Raw genomic sequence first — 16,992 nt, 5'->3', positions numbered from 1 at the left:
TCACTGCTCTATGCTTCTGTCTCCAAACTTCTTTCAATAGTGGGAATGTGGCGCTTGTACAGAGGAGATCCTGTGTGTACGGAGATCTAAAAGGATACAACAAAGCTATATCTACATCTTTTTTATTATATCATTTTATTTGATTCAATATAACCTTAAAAATACTGTACATAAAAATATATATTTATACAACATAGTGCACTTAAAAACACACACTTCAAAGTTATTCTTTTGAAAACATTTCCACAAAATATAAAGAAAGAAACGATATCTTAGATTGAAAAGACTAAATGACTCATTTATCATCGAGTAATTACTTTAAAATAACTTGCCAGACATAAAACATTGTAGCATTCATTACCAGATTATCATCTGAGTAAATGTGAGACCAAAATTGGTCACTATCTATAAACATTAAGTCATATCCTAGTGATTCATAGCCTTTCACATATAAATGTTGACAGGGTGGGGAATTCTGTTATCAGATGTCTAGAGGTTTAAATAGGTCCCATACACAACCTCTTCCCTAGGAAATTCATACCAGGCCACGGTCCGAGTTAGGGAAGGCAGTTGGTAAATATTAAACATGTTATGAACCGCCTTACATTTGTGTTCTGTTGAGTTTTTTTTATATATGAGCAAGCAGTATTGATTGGGAAGGATTGCATAGTATACTCAGAGAATCTTGATTTCTTCGCTAGACTAGCCACACACTTGTTTCTATCCCAAATAGATGATTTTATCTTAATCTATTTTAAACTTTACAACTAAATTCCCTGAAGCAGAGCTAGAATACCCTATCTTATTAAGGAAACCCCCAGCCCAATCTCACTGAGCCAGGATTTAAGAACACATTCGGCTAAGTCACAGTTATTTTGATCATAAAAGTAGGAGAACATACATATAATTATTCTGACGCATCAACATCTTGACATAAAAATTACAGGTAGCAATCAGTTTCTGCATTTCAAATGAAGTAATCCCCAGTACACAACAGATTGCTTCCACGGGTCCTGACTGTGACAGGTCCAGACATGATCTCCATAATTTTCCTTCTAGCATTTTTTCAGCCAACTAGTCTCGCTAGTCATATGCACTTCAAGCCCATATAAAATGGAAGGACAAGGCCTGACTTATACAATTGTAGCCTCACTAGTAATTTGTTCTGTACGCACTATCGATATTTTTCATAGCACTTCTGTTTGCTTTGATTGTCAAGATCTTCGTTTTTGACTAAATACCATGACCATGAGAAATCGAAGAACTTTCCAGTGCATTCAAGATACGCTGAAGGCCTAAAGCTGTTTGGCCCAATAGTACAACATCGTCCATGTATGATAACCAAGCTATTTGGTGCTGGGATATGCGGCCGAGCATTGTTACATTTTCTGAAAACTGCCTCTAATTCTGCCATTTAAATATTGAACAATATTAGGGCCAAAGGGCAGCTCTGCTTTAGATCATGATTAATTATAATTTCTACGCCAATCGAACCTTATTGATTCAACCTAATCTGAATTCTATTGTCAGTATAAAATTCCTTTATAAAATACACTATTTGAGAATGCAATTGCCCAGCTTTTAACTTATCCCACAAAATGTTTAGATTGACTGTGTCAAAGGCCTTGGACATCTACATCTGAACTCCTAGGCAGGCCCAATCTCCAGGCCTAAGAGAATGGTGAGGTCCTGCAACAAATTCCAGTAGTGCATCCTTGACCAGCGAATAGAAGATAGGATAACCTTTACAAGGAGCTTGCTGTAATTCATGATTGTAAGATATATTTTGGTTAATGTCTGGCTTCTGCATCCCGAATGCCCCCTTGTACAGTCTGACCCCACAATTCTTGGCAAGAAAAAGGCGATTTGATCAAAACTCAAATTAAAATAAATGATTTAAGAATCTGACCCCATGCTGTATTTAGTACTAGTAGTAAGAGTTTGTGATTTATAAAGCACCTTTATCCTATTTGTGTGGCCTCAATGTGCTTGTGGGGTGAACGCCCTCAGGGGATCGAAGTCCAAGGAATGGGAACAATCTCAGAAGTGTTAGAATGCGTGTGTGCATTTGGCCAAACAGGGAATTTGATGGGATGGCAACGCCCTATTATTCTGCCCATGTTGGTCAGGCATGTGAATGGGGGCTGAGAGGTAGTCAGGGAAGTGCGCAAGTGTAGGGGACTTGTTATGTGTCCAATTAGACCGAATTTCTGTCGTGGGACCTCGCTGCATTCTGATGGCAGAGATGTTGTGCTTTGTTTTTAAGTGTCCTCCGAAGTGGTGTGAAAATATGTACCTTGAGCATCAGTTGGCTCTTTGCTTAGATGTGTCAGTGGAATCAGTTTGTCCGGTCTGCTCCCAAATTATACCTTACCTTGCGCTCAAGGATATACTTGTGAGGCACACATCGTTTCATGGCCTAGGTGTCATGAAGGTAAGCGTGAAGGGGGAAGGTTAGTTAGGGTTTTGAGGGCTTTCCTGAAGGAGAGATGGTCCTCTTCGTGCCAGATGCTGAGTGGAGGGGCGCTCGAGAGTGTGGTAGGCTGGATGGAGAAACACGATCCTCCAACTGTGGTGGAATTGAAAGGGGAATTACAAGGAGGAGTGCAGAGCCAGATGTAAGGTTTCTGATTGGTTGGTAATGTGTAAGCTAGTGTGGGAGGAATTGAGGAGCTGTCTTGAGGAGAGCACAGTGGGTAATGCATATGGACTTGAAAGTCGCCGGTTAGCTGATAGGTAGACAGTGGAGAGCCCTATGGGCAGGTGCGATGTGTTCTCCGGGTGATAGGACAAGGAGGAGACTAGCTGCAGAGTTTTGGATCTGTTAGAGTGTTGTGAGTTGGTAGGCAGGAGCGCCAAGATAGAGGGAATTAGCATAGTGTAAGCGGGAGAGAATGATAGCCAAGATTGCTGAGACTCTGTTGGGGTAGGAGCAGTAGGGGAAGATTCGTCTGATGATGTGGAGGTGAAAACGGCATAATCTGGATACCGCATTGATGTGTTGAGAGAGTGTCAGATTCAAGTCCAAAGTGTACCCCAGGTTCTTTACGGAGATGGATACTACGTGAAGGGAGTCCTAGGAAGGGGGGGCACGGGGTGGTTTGAGGGAAGCGGGAAGTTATGCCGCAAATCGTGATTTCTGTTTTATCAGGATAAAGGAGGAGGTAGTTAGCCATCATCCAGTTGTCCGTAGCTGAGAGGCAGGAGGCGTAGTTAGGCTGTGACGTGGCTGAGGTTTTGGGAATCTTGAAAATGTTCTGGGATATCGGCGTAGTTGTAGCAGGTCAGGTCATGTGAACAGATGAGTGCAGGCAGGGGACTTAGGTAGAGGTTAAAGAGCAGGGGGCAGAGAATCTACCTGTGGGACCCAATGGAGATTGGGTTGGGGGCTGAGAAGAAGAGTGGCAGGAGCATGATTTGTGAGAAGTTAGTGAGGAAAGAGGAGATCCATCTTAGAGCAGAATCTCTGATGCCTAGAGAGTGGAGTCTGTCCATTAGGAGGGAATGGTCGATGGTGTCAAAGGCAGCTGAAAGGTCTAGGCGGATAAGTGCAGCATAGCCTTCTGTGAGGGGTCAGTAATGAGAGGCAGACACAACCCTAATTAAAGCAATCACCTTTTGTTTTGCTTTAGTCACCCCAAGTGAGACGGATATGCCCAGAAGTGGGTCCAGAGCCTGCTGGGACTAGAGACCCAAGATACTCCTCACTGATGATGCCCAACAAGGCCGAAACATGTCTGGGTATGCTTGTGGTTTCGTGCAGAAGGGATGTGACATAGCAGTTCGGTCTGGACCGCCCCTTTTGAGGTGGGAGCAAACTTGATTTGCAGATGGTTTTTCCCTTTTCTGTAATGGCTTGGCAGGCTAAACAATGATGGTCTGGAGGGTTGCCTAGAGCTGCATCAGAGGTTATGATTCATATAGAACCTTCTACCCATCACCTTTTGTTTGCTTTTCTCAACATTAGCCATTTTTTTTAAAACAAAATGGGTTTGGAAAAAGGACTATCTTGCCCTAACCAAAGGAAAATGTCCCTACCTTTAAAACCTAAACTAAAGTAAGATGACCATTCTATTGAAGTGCCAGAAACACTTCAATAGAATGCAATAGAATTTCTGATTTCACTTCAACCAAATTATACAAAACCATGTATATATACAATTTCAACCAAAAAATGCTTGCGTTCAGGGTGTATCTTCCCTTCCCCTGAACAGTTTCCAGAAAATGCATTTCAAATACTGTTTCACCAAATGTCTATTAAAGGTGATGAAAATGTATCTTTCCTGGGTATTCTCCTCAGGATGTCAAGGCAAATGTTCTTTCTACAATACAAGTTGAAATATATTTAAAGACAGTGGGCCTCATTACGACCCGGGCGGTAACGGATTACAGGTACCGGTAAGGGCACTGGTGCCGGTAATCCTTTACTGCCCAATTCCGAGGTCCCTTTGCGGGTCCTCCCTTAACGGCTGGTTTTACCAGCCGTTAAGGACAGGACCCGCAAAGGGACCTTGGAGGTAATTACGGTACCGCAATTTGCGGTGCCGTAATTACCGCCTTCCCCATTTCCATTGAGCCCTATGGGGGCAAAAATGGGAATGGGGAAGGGCCAATGGTGAATGGGGAATTACAGCCCCGCCAACCTTTGAATGGGGCAGTAATTCCGCCATTCACCATGGCGGAATCGGTCAGGTACCGGCGTCAACCATAGCGCTAATAGAGCCATGGTTAACGCCTGGGTCGTAATGAGGCCCAGTCTCTTATAATCTTTAGGATGGCAAAGCAAAATGTTTAATTTAAACAAAGGCTTGCTATATTAAGGTTCCTACAAGACTGGATGAAATTTAGCAAGAAATAGTCTTTTATAGTTTTTCAGGATGGCAAATCAAAATGTTCACTTTCAATGGAAAACGTGATATGAGACAGTTCCTTTTTAACACAACACTAAGTTTCTTGGTGTATGCCCCTGCCAGGAACTCTTCTACTGAAATATCCAATTTCAATGAAGACTTAATAAAATACAACTCTTTTTTTCAACACAATCTTGGATTTCCTGGTATACTCCCCTGCCCGAAGTGGTCAGGTATCTGTTTCCAAAAAGAAGGTTCTCTACCCGATGCTCTTATCAGCTCTCCTTGCAACATGATATGATATGATTGGTTATTTATAACGCTCTTAATAACCAGAGGTTTCTTATCGTTGTCCTGGGAATAGAACCGGTGTTGCTCCATGTCGTCTTGCTTCCAACGCGAGCACGTTGCCACTGAGCTATCCTCCCGAGACAAACATTCTTCTTTCTCTTGATATCACACAATTGTAGTTCCTCAGTTGCATAACTTTGTTGACTTCAATTAGTACTTGCACCAATTTTGGCCTATGGTTCTCTGTGTAAGGCCTTTCGGCTTATGGCAACGCTGGTTGCAGTTTTCCCCCATCTGATATCTCTTATCAGGAGAATTGTACTATGTTTGCCCTCTGGTTCTCTCTGTAAGGCCTTTTGGCTTATGGCAATGCTGGCTTCAGGTTTCTTCCAACTGATATCTTTTATCAGGAGAATTGTACCAGGCTTGCTCTCTTGTTCTCTCTGTAAATCCATTTGATCAATATTCAGATCTTTCATTTACTTGTCCATGTACCTGTCGGAACACCCCGGGTTCACCACTACACAGCGAAATCACTGGTATCTCCTGGCTTCTCTGACTCGTGGTTCACTGAAGCAGCAAGGTCCTGCCTCCGGTATGACATCTGCAGCTTGCCAAACCCCATTGCATGTCCTTGGCTGGCTTCAGGGTCCTTTGCCGATGTGGGTGTGTAGTTGTGGACCTTTCTTTACCCAAATTAGGCCCACTTCTAAAATTATTAAGTCCGCCTTTTGTCCATGAAGCAAGTTTATTGTACAACTGCTGGGATGGGGCTTAGATGACATCTTAGAGTCAAACTAAACCTGGTCTCACTGAACCACACAAAGAACACACATTATATACAATTTGCAACAGTTAATACACTCCTCCACATAGCGTTACAAAGTGATCCCCTAAACATGATTGGTTGTACTGTACGGAGAAATCTAAAACCCACACAGTACATTGGACATAGTCCTTATAACACAATCCCCTAAAAACCAATAATTCAAAGGTGTACATTTCCAACACACCACTTCCCAAAGACCTCTCCATATTTGGTGGAGCCTTGCCTCTTAGTTAGACAACAACAGAATTCCTATTAATGACGCGCACAGACCTACCCCAAAAATACCTAAACACATGAAGGCGAGAGAAAGACACGTAGATTCCCTTTTAAACAATTCAGGTTTGCTAATCCCATTGCCAAGATCTCTCCGGTGTCTGATTTTTATGACTTCTACGTGGCTGACCTTTTCCTATTCACATGAGTTCCGCCCACTCTCTGACAACACAATCGTTCTCCTAAAATGTATCACTACTGGTCTCCACAAGTGTCCCAGAAGAAGTCACTTGCTTCAAACAAACCATGAATTCACAAGATGCCTATCTCTTACAACAATGAGCTCTCCAGTTCACCAGAAATCATATCTTCCCTTGTCCTCCAGCACGTGAGCCATCTTTAAACTGACCAAAGCTACCCCATTGATCAACTTTAAAATCCTGTTCCCCCAACTGCTGACAAAGACTTTGCAAACCTTTGCTATGATGGCTGTGGGGTGCATTTACAGGCCCTAAACAGAAATCCCTGTCACCTGAAAAGCTGCATTAAACATTGCCACCAAAAACGGATGTGCTTGGCTTTCCCTGGCACATGTGTGGCAAGCATTTGAACACTGCCACCCAAAACGGCCCTGCGTTTGTTTCTATTCCATCTTGATGACAAAAAGTTAAAACATTGCACCGAGAACAGCTCTGCATTTGCTTTTATTCCATTTGAAAGTCAAACATTTCACCAACAACGGCCCTGCATTGGACTGATTTCATCTGAATGACATGAAGTTATACACTGCATCAAAAACGGCCTTATTGTACTTTTCATTCACAGGAGGGACCAGGATTTCAACATTGCAACCCGACACAGCTTTTGTTTCCCTTTCATGTGAACAGCAGTGCTCTAAACATTGCAAATGAAAAGCGGCTTGGCTTTTTCTTTTGTCCAGTGTCAAATCAAAGAAGCCTGTGCAGGGGGCCTACCCCTCTGTGTCAATTGACCAACAGCAAATGCAAACTCACTCAAAAAGACAAATTACAGAATCCCATGACCTTCAGAACAGCATTTCAAACGTTAGATGAAAAAAACGGCTTGCACAGAAATGTCAGTGAAATATGTTGTGGGTGGGGTGTTGGCTAAAGCCATGTACATTATGTTTTCCCCCACAAGACTTCACTTACCTTGAAAGAGGGAAGAGGCTCAGAATACCGGAAAAAACAGTTTTGAGATTGGGCAGGAACTTCTCAATTGAAAGCCTTGCCTCCCACTTGAAGTTGCACCCATAAGTGAACTATTCTGCAATTACATGTTATGGGCTGAGGGTGTTATAATTCCCTGCTCTGCCAGACTTTAAGGCAGGATCTCAGGGACTTCAAGAAAAACAAGTGTGGCTAAAAACTTAACTGGGAGGTGTGAGCTCCTCCTGCACCTACTACCAAGGACAAACTGACAAATTCATAGGGGGTAATCAAAACCTCTGGTCACCAGCTGAGGGGGATAAAGCGCCCCTCCCACAGAGGGGGACAGATCCTCCAAATTGACATTAAAGGACTAAAGGTCTCATTACGACCCAGGCAGTATGGGGTTAACGGCACCGGTAGAGCTGCCGGCGCGGTTAACCCCATACCGCCTCATTACGAGGTCCGCTCGCGGGACCTGCTCAGGACGCCTGGTTTTACCAGACATCCTTAGTGGGTCCCGCGAGCGGCCCAGCATGCTAACAACAGGCACCGTCATTAACGGGCAAGTTGTTAGCATGCTCCCCATTCCCATTGAGCCCTATGGGGGCTCAAATGGGAATGGGGATGGACCGGGTCTGGGTTCCTTGAATGGGGAAATATGGGCCCTCCTAGGTCGGAATGGCCCGGTATATCCCCATTCAGGGAACCCTGACCCGAGTTTGGGGGTAGCCATGCCCTTATTAAGGGCATGGCTACCTCCACACTCGTAATGAGGCCCTAAGTCAATTTTCATACCGAATTGGTTTTTAAGAACTATGGTGCATTTTCCTAGGACTTTGGGGCCTGAAATGGCCTAGTTTCTGGCTGCTCGGAAGATGGGACAAGTATGAGATTTGATGGAAAGACAGAAGGTGAAATTAGGAATATGCATGATCATTTGCAAAGTCATAACTGTGCCAAAGGGCCATGCTACCTTGTACGGAGTTGGCGTTCGGCTCACCTAATTCCCTATGACCCCTTCAAATCGCATATCTAATGCATATGTCCAGGGCTCGTAGAAATATGAAGTTATGAGACCTAACTGGGTTTTTGTCAAAAAGTGGCCAAGAGAACAAAGAAGAGTAATAAATGCAAGCAGACAGATGGTGCTCTCTACCCTTGAACCAATTATACCATTGGGCGGAGAGAGGAATGATAAACTGTCCAATCTCAGGGGTAATTATAGAGTACTCCTCCTAGATTGTAAAGTGAGTGATGTCATTTGGGCTATATGAAGGGGACTGTACTAGGTCAGAGGACACATACAAATTTGGGGAGGCAGGGGAAGGAGGACGGAGAGGGGGCAGCTGAACCATACCTAGGAGAGTGCAGTGACCAGACCCCTTGCCTAGATGTCCAGAGTGTCCTGGAATCCAGCTGGTTGACCAGAATTCCATCCAGGCAGAGCACAGTGACCAGACCCCTTGCCTAGCTGTCCAGAGTGCCCTGAGATCCAGCTGGCTATCCCGAAACCCATCCAGGAGAGTGCAGTGACCAGATCCCTCACCTATCTGTCTAGAGAGTCCTGAGATCCAGCTTGCTTTCCAAAATCCCAAACCAAAATCCCTGACCAAGGCTTACGTTGTAAGTAGCAAACCACCCCACCCTAAATTGCATAAACCTTGACCTTTTTGTAACACAAAACCCATTAAACTTCCCATTGAAACCCTATTGAAAATCCCATTGAAAGTCCCAAATTGCCAGTATAATTAATTTGCCTTCCCATAGAAGAATCTGTATTAGCCTGTGTATGTTAGCGTATTCTTTTGATAAATCTCTCAGTTGTCTGTATAAATCCTGAGTATAATTTTGAAGTAAATCAATTAAGCTATCTGGGGAGAACCATTAGACAGCTATAAAAACTAAGTGCATGACCTCAGTCTATACGATAAGTACATTTATTGGAAGAAATTTTGGCTATTCAGCCCAGGCGATTCTATTAATGTATACGGCAAAAATGCGACATATGCTCCTATAGTCCATAGAGATATGGGGCCACAAATATATCCCTCGACTTCCTATTACGGAAACTAACGCGTCTCCCCATGTCTACCTCGGTGGAGTATTTGTATTTAGAATTTGAAATTAAATGCATACAGGCCGAATACACAAGTAGATCCGTCAAGAGCTATGAAAATTTGACTAAGCTAAGGAACAACACTATTATAGTATCACACGTACGTGCCTTTACAGCCATAGATAAAAATGTTGCAATGGAAACAATTGGAGTGTTAAAAAGTATGCATGTGACATGGTTATTGACCGACATACAGTTTAATGTGGCATTGTCGCATATCAGTATGAAAAAGCGGCTCAGAATGAAACTAGCACATTTTTATAGAGAATCTCACATAGTTAAAGTAGCCAGACTTACTCATAGTGGTGTCTTTTGTCAGTATTACCTGAACAGTAAAACTACACCCAGCTATATCAAGGCATATCCAAGCCCAATGACATTCCGCTATTAACTATTAATGAAGTTTAACAACACCGCAGTGCTCGAAACACACAGAGCCTCTCTGGGCCTTAATCGTAATAATAGGAATTGTCGCCTGTGTGGGTGTGATGTTATAGAGTCACTTTTTCATATAATGTTGGAATGCGAAAGCCTGCATGAGCTACGATTAAAAGGTTTGAAATCATACAACAATTCAGTGGATAGAAGTAACATAACTATGCTATGGGCAACGTTCATGGACGGCAACAATTGCAATCTTATTTATTTAATGGTGTCTTACTATTTGCGAGTTGTAGATATTTTTAATGAATTGTACTCAGTATTTTAATTAGTGCATGGCAATATCAATTATAGATTGTGCTCATTCTGGTGATTTTATGATATTGATGAAATTACTGTATGTACTTATATATATGTTTATGTTTGTGCATGTGTTGTATATACAAAGCTGAAAGGTTATTTGGTATATTAAATTAATTAATTAATTCCCTGTTGAAATTCACAGTATGAGTTGGTTAAAATTCTAAATTAACCCCCTTCTCCCAAGTGTCTTTCTTTAATAACTATATTATTAAAGTATAGCCTCAACAGAATTAGTCTTTGTGTAACTGAAAACCGAATTTGCCCGTGTATTGTGTGTATTGCCCCACAAACTCCTAATTTGCATCTGTCCTGTTAAAAACCCAAACCGTAGTCCTATTGAGAGCAATCCCTTTTTGCTAGAATCCTATCTGATATGTGCCTCTGTCCTTGTCCTTGAAAACTAATTTCTGATTTTGAAAGCTAAGCCCCTTTACTTAGCTACCTGTCATTGTCAATCCTGTGTAAAACGCATTTCCATTTGCTATTTGTATTATTTTCATTTTGCATTCGCTTTCTCCCCAAAATCGATTTTCCTACTTTATTTCCATGTTGCCCTGGTGTGCTGATTAGTAGTCTCTGAGCTTCCCTATCTCCTCAAGTGTAGCAACAGGAATTGCCTTTTATTCTGTCCCATAGCAGTTGTGAGTAGCCGTCTGAGTAATAATCAAAATCTGATTCTGCCGTTTTGCTCCAAAAACGGGTTTTCACTTTCTTTTCTGGCTTCCCATCTTGGGGTAGAGGGCTTTATTCCAAATCCAATTTTCTCTCTCTATCCTTACTCCTTGCCACTGCCTTCCATTCAAATGAATTCAGTTAGCTCATGTTAGGGGGTGAGTGTTGCAGGGGGGAGGGCTAAACCTTCATGCTATCACTTTATTAAAAACTGTTATTTTTCCTGTTTGCCATTAAAGATTTGTGTATACTGTGATAAGATATCTGAACCAATCATTCTGTAGGAACGCCCGTCTGGGTGCGAGAGGGGTTAGGGGCCTACTCAGAAAGAATCTGTAATATATTGAAGAGAAAAATCGTTTTTATTGTGCTCCATATTCATTGTCAGGGAAGGAGTCCCTGACTGGAGTGTGCCGTCTAATAAACCGTAACATGGCAAAAAAATCCTTCTGATTAATCCACAATGCGAAGTCCCATAATACACAGAGCAATCCCACCTCATATATTTCATATCTTTTACTAAATTCAAAAACACTTCCCATACATGTATACCGTTGTGTGTGCATTCTATACCTATTATGATCTCAGATCATGAGCGCCATTCATATAGCTAAACTCCATGTGCGCATATTGATCGCCTGCTTTACCTGAGTGTGAGGGGCCCTCTGTGTGACAATGTTTCATCACTATGTTTCTGCTTGCATGCAAATCTACAAATGTATCGCCTCTACACAAAATAACACAAAGTAACCTAAATGTAACATTTACCCCATTTACCATAAATAATGTAATATTTGTAGCAACTTGCAAAAGTGACACAAATGACGATGATGACGTGTCTACCCCACCCCGTCAGTGGTATGGCGCACAAAGTTCAAAATGTTCCAATTTCCCAACATTTGCTGCTTTCGTGCTTGGCAGCGTTGTGGATTACCTGTCAGCGGTTTCCGGTTTCTTTGCTGCACCTCCCTGGAGCCTGTCAGTCTCTGTTGGATCTCCCGCTAATCTGGTACAATGGGTTTACAAGTGGCAGCGCAGGAGCACCTCTCCCCTTCAGCCGGGTTTACCCCTGCACGTCTGTCTCTCTCTGTGGCTCCGCCTCTTGCTCCGTACACTCTGCATCCCGATCCTACTTCTCCCTCACCTTCTCTCACTGGCAGGTGATTTTTGGATTTAAATGTCCCGCGAAATGGACTGAATGGATAACAACTAGACCACACGTTACTCTTTGTATTGTTGTTGATACTCATTGTGCCTAAAAACGAGTTTGGCGGTAGCGTGACTGCCAAACCCGTAATTTTACCGGCACCCGCGAATGGGCAATTACCGTGTCATTGCAAGTTAGACGGACCCGGTAATTGCCCTTTCACGGGTGCCAATAATAAGGGGCTCCCCATTCAGCCCCATAGGGCTGAATGGGAATGGGGAGCTTGGATGCACCGGCGCCGTTAAAAACGGTGCTGGTGCATCCACGAGTTGTGCTCGCGGGTGCCTTCCATTCCACCAGGTCAGACCTAGTGGAATTAAAGGCACCCGCAAGCACAACTCAACTCAGAGTATGGCGGTACGGAAGCAACGGTGACGGTAGCATTACCGGCACAGTTGTTAACGTACCGCCATACTCGTAATGAGGCCCATTGACTCTTTACTCCACTTCTTCGTCCCAGTACTAAACGCCTTCTGGGAATTGTAGTCCAAAGTACTTTCTTAGTGATTTAAGTTCTTTTGTTGAGCACTTTGGTCTATATAACAATCATCATGAGCATCAGATGTCAAATGATTTTTAGAAAGGTTATGCATATATGCAGAATGAATTAAGGTTCTGTTCAAGAGGGTTAACAGAAGTGGGTTTCAACTCCTTACAAAAAAGGGTTCTAAATAATGACAGCAAGCCATTAGAATCTTTGGGATTAAGATTTCTTTTGACAGTCAAGGGAAGAATATGCATATTTCCTGTTGGAGCCATCACCTTTCACTGACAGCCATTTACTCCCATGTGACCCACCCTCAGAAGACCACCCCCAGGGTCAGGATCAGGTAGCGGCTACCTTACCCTGGCCACATGAGAGGAGACCTTAGCCTGGGAATTAGTGATGACTCCACAGGATTCATCACATTTCTAAGTCTGCCATTCTTTTCATGTCATCCCATATGGAGACGAAGGAAGTTTCTGTTCCTCAGAGGGGTCTGAGTTGATTAGGCAATTCGATTCTGTGAAGAGGCAGAGCTTGGTGTATGCCGTGCGATCTAAGAGTTTGGCAATGAGGCATGTGTTTGAGATTGGCCAGTAGTTGAAAGGAAGGAGGGGGTGGAGAGTGGGCATTTTAAGCAGAGGCTTGATGTGAGAGGTTTTGGAAGCAGCAGGGACAATGCCTGATGTCAGTGAGTAGTACATTATCTAGCTTGCAATGCTACTAGTACAGTTTGAGGATAGAATGTTATTTAGGACAAAGGGGGGCAGGGGTCTCCAGTGGATCCATGGGTGGCAGCTACGGCTTAGTCGTTTCAGGAATTCAGGCTGGGACATGGCAGAGTGAGGATGGGGTGAATGGATGGATGGGAGGAGTCTAGAGAAGGAGGAGATGAGAGAGGGTGAAAGTTGCTGATTTGGTACTGACGGTGAAGTGTCTTTCAATACCAGTGTTATAAAAGTGGTCTGACAGGGTATTGCAGAGTGCTTGGGAGTGGGGATAGGGTGAGTAGAGCAGTGTGGAGCCTTGCATTTTGTGATGATCCTGTGGACCGCCCGACTAGGATTTTGGGAGTTGGCTATTCGGTTTCCATAGAAAGATCTTTTGGCTTTTCCTAATTTCTGTCCTGTAGGCAGTGATCTGTCTGGCATAAGTGGCTCTGTTCAGAGGTGTTGGGTTGCTCCGCTGTGGGCGCTCCAGACAGTGCTGGATGCTTTTAATGGATTTCAGCGACGGGGTGAAGCAGATCCGATCGGGGATAGAGGGATGAGGGCATTAGAGAGACATTGGTCACACAAGTTGATGGAGGGTGGTCCTTCTTGGGGAGAGAGGTTTGGGACGTGGGATTGAAGGCCGTCTGCCAGGTCAGGTTTTATTATGACCTTGTTCCAAAGAGGTACACAGGAGGAAAGTATGGGGCTGGAGGGACGGGTAGATGGGCGTGGCGGTCATGAGGTAGACGAATATGTCAGAGCGATCAGTCCAAATTAGTGGTCGGGAAGAAAAATGGGGATCAAGTTGGTGGAGCTGAATAATGTGTCAAGTGTGTGCGTGGCATTTGATATCAGTTGGGTCAGGTTGAGGGTTCCCAAATTGTCAATGAGTGTACATGTCAAAGGGTTAGAAGGAACATAAAACCAGATGTTGAAATCGCATAGCATGGTAAGGGAGGGGTGCGATATAAGGATGGCTGCTAAAGAGTCATTAAGGATGTCTATGAAGTTCCTATTGTAGCAAGGGGGCCTGTACATGAGTAGGAAGCTGTGCGTGATGGAGGAAGTGAGTTGGAATTTCACTAGTAATGATTTGCAGTCAGCATTGATGGGTTGTTTCTCAGAGTGCAAGACTGTGAGGTGGTGTTTGTGGAGGATGGCTAACCGCCCAGCTCTGCTGGATCTGTTGTGCATGATCAGGTAGTAGCTGTAGGGGAAGGCCTCATGTGCTATGGGTTTGAAGTCATCAGAAAACCAGGTTTCAGTGATAAGAGGTTGTCTGGGCCCTCAGAGAAAATAAAGTCAAAAATGATGTGTTTGTTTTGGCACATATTTGGCATTGATGAGGATGCGAGAGAGCAGGTAGGGAGGCTGAGGTGGGTTGGTATTGGAGGGTGTAGAGGATTGGGAGTAGCGGGGGGATAGTGTGAGGGCTCGGGATGCAAAATTCTAGGTGGACCTCTAGAGGTGCAGGGGGTGGTGGTGGAAAGGGGTCAGCATGATTAAGGAAAGGCGGTCAAAGGATGGAGAGGAGGATGCTGGGTGTGGTCTAGAGCTGAGAGGGAAGGGTACTCGTTAAGGACACGTTCTAATGGTGGGGATAGACAGTATGTGGGGGTAGGAGGTCTACCTGAGGGATAACTGCATAAAAAGCAGGTCTCTGGGACTGGAAAGGCAGAGTCGCCACTGGAACGAGAGAGCCGAAGAGGAGAGGACAGAAGAGGACCCCTGCCACGACAGAACCTCCCGGTGAAGCCCTGCTGCAGGTCCGAATCTTCATACTCCAACGACAGGGAAGATCCGCAAGGAATCCTTCTCCCCTTGAGCTGGTGGGGACAACCAATTTACCAAACTGCTTGCCAGGCCTCCCTTCTCTGGTCAAATTTACTGTACAGAGCTACAGTGAACCGGATAGCCAGGAGGAATGGACCCTGCTTGCGTTTTAAGGAACGCACCTTTTATTCCTTGCTTTGCTCTGCTTCTGGTTTGTTCCCTGGGCAGTGCAGGAGCCTACAGTCTTCCTACTTCATGTCAGTCCGACAGTCGCTTCAGGAACCGTGAGCCTGCAGGACCTGCCAGGAATGTCCGCCTCAGCTACAGCCTTCTTCTCCATTTAAGGTACTGTTCAAATCCGGTTGTTTGTTTCGTCCAGCCGCGGTGAAGGTGTATGAAACCTTTCGCCAATCCAAGGGCTTGTCCTTCTCCATTCTTTAGGCTAACTTTTATGATGACCAACTTCGTCTTGAACTCTTGGCAAAGACTTAACCGCGAACTACCCTGAACTGTGTGATCTTGAGCAAAGACTTTGGTCCATTGACTTTGGGCCAGGCCCCTTTAATTTGATTTCCTCACTGTAGCTCCTTTTTCTAGATTACCCTGCTTACTTACTTGTTTGTGCTGCTCAGTTCTTGTCTAACTTTGTCTTTCCCTCCATTTTAAATTGCTGGAGTGCCATTTTGCTCACACTTCATTTTGAGCCTGACCTGTCCAGAATCTATTGGGGGTGGTGCAGTGTATTAAGAGTGTGATTTTTCAACTGCTTTACTTTAGTGAAATGTTTTACAACTCATGTGTAAATAAATGTACATTCTTTTACTCAGAAACCTTGAGTAAGTGTTTGTTTGAATCATAGTAATTGCTTTGTGTAACTATTGACACTGCTCACTTGCTCTTGAGATAAGTCTGGCTGCTCAGCCATCGCTACCACTTTACTCTGTAGTACAGGCTTGTACCAAAGGTGAATTTGTACTGTCACTTGTAGTCCTAATTGTCTGCGGTGTTCTCAAAGGCTACTGAATATAATTCTGCCTAACAGTCACACTCTGAACCACTTGTGTACGAGCGCGATATAAATAAAATGTCAATTCAATTAAATTCAATCCATGCTTGATGAATGGTGGTCGTTAGATCCAAGATGTTAATACTGGTGCTAGATTTTTTGCGGAACCCCGTTTGGAATTGGGGGATGTTGTTAACAGATTCTTCCCAAATCTCCAGTTCTTTCAAGAGGATTCTTGCAAAAACGTTGTCCACCACATCCAGCATTGCCAGCATGCGATAGTTATTTACATCATTGTGCCTGCCTGCTATCCTGCCATGAAGCCGGTAAGCACTGCAGCGCTTCAATGCCCAAATAAAGTTGGTGTAGGGCACAGGCCCAGACAGGTGGATCAGCCTTGCTGATATTGCTGCATATTCCGTCTGGGCCCGTAGCCCTTGAGGCTTTCCTGGCTCTAATGACTGGCTCAAAATCGTCCGGGCCCAAATCATAGGCCCAATTATTTCACCCCTGAATCTGGATATCCGAATCGACCCCACTATCTCAGAGGGTCTTATGAAAGCGTGGTATCAGGCAGCCTCAGATAATCCATTTATATCCCTGACATTCGATTCCCTACTGTAACTGATTATCCAAAATGGAATATTGTCCTTATTCATAATACCCAGTACCAACTCTCGCCATCTCTGGAATCCAAGAAAATATGTATGGCTCTTCAGCCATTTACCATATGCTTGCTTGGGCCTTTTCACCTTTTCATGCGGGCTGCAGGTGATAAGTCATTTAAAGCTATCACCCGCAATTCTCCCCTCAGTCGCCTCTTCCTGTCCCTGATTTCGCAATCATAGTGATGCCGCTGGGAGTTCTTGATTCCCAGTGCCATTTTACTCACCATTAAGGGGAGCCTCATGGCATAACTTTC

Source organism: Ambystoma mexicanum, chromosome 6q (assembly GCF_040938575.1).
Source record: "Ambystoma mexicanum isolate Mex_15411 chromosome 6q, UKY_AmexF1_1, whole genome shotgun sequence".
NCBI classification, from domain to species: Eukaryota; Metazoa; Chordata; class Amphibia; order Caudata; family Ambystomatidae; genus Ambystoma; species Ambystoma mexicanum.
The sequence above is the reverse complement of the archived record's forward strand: the minus strand, read 5'-3'. Positions refer to the sequence as shown.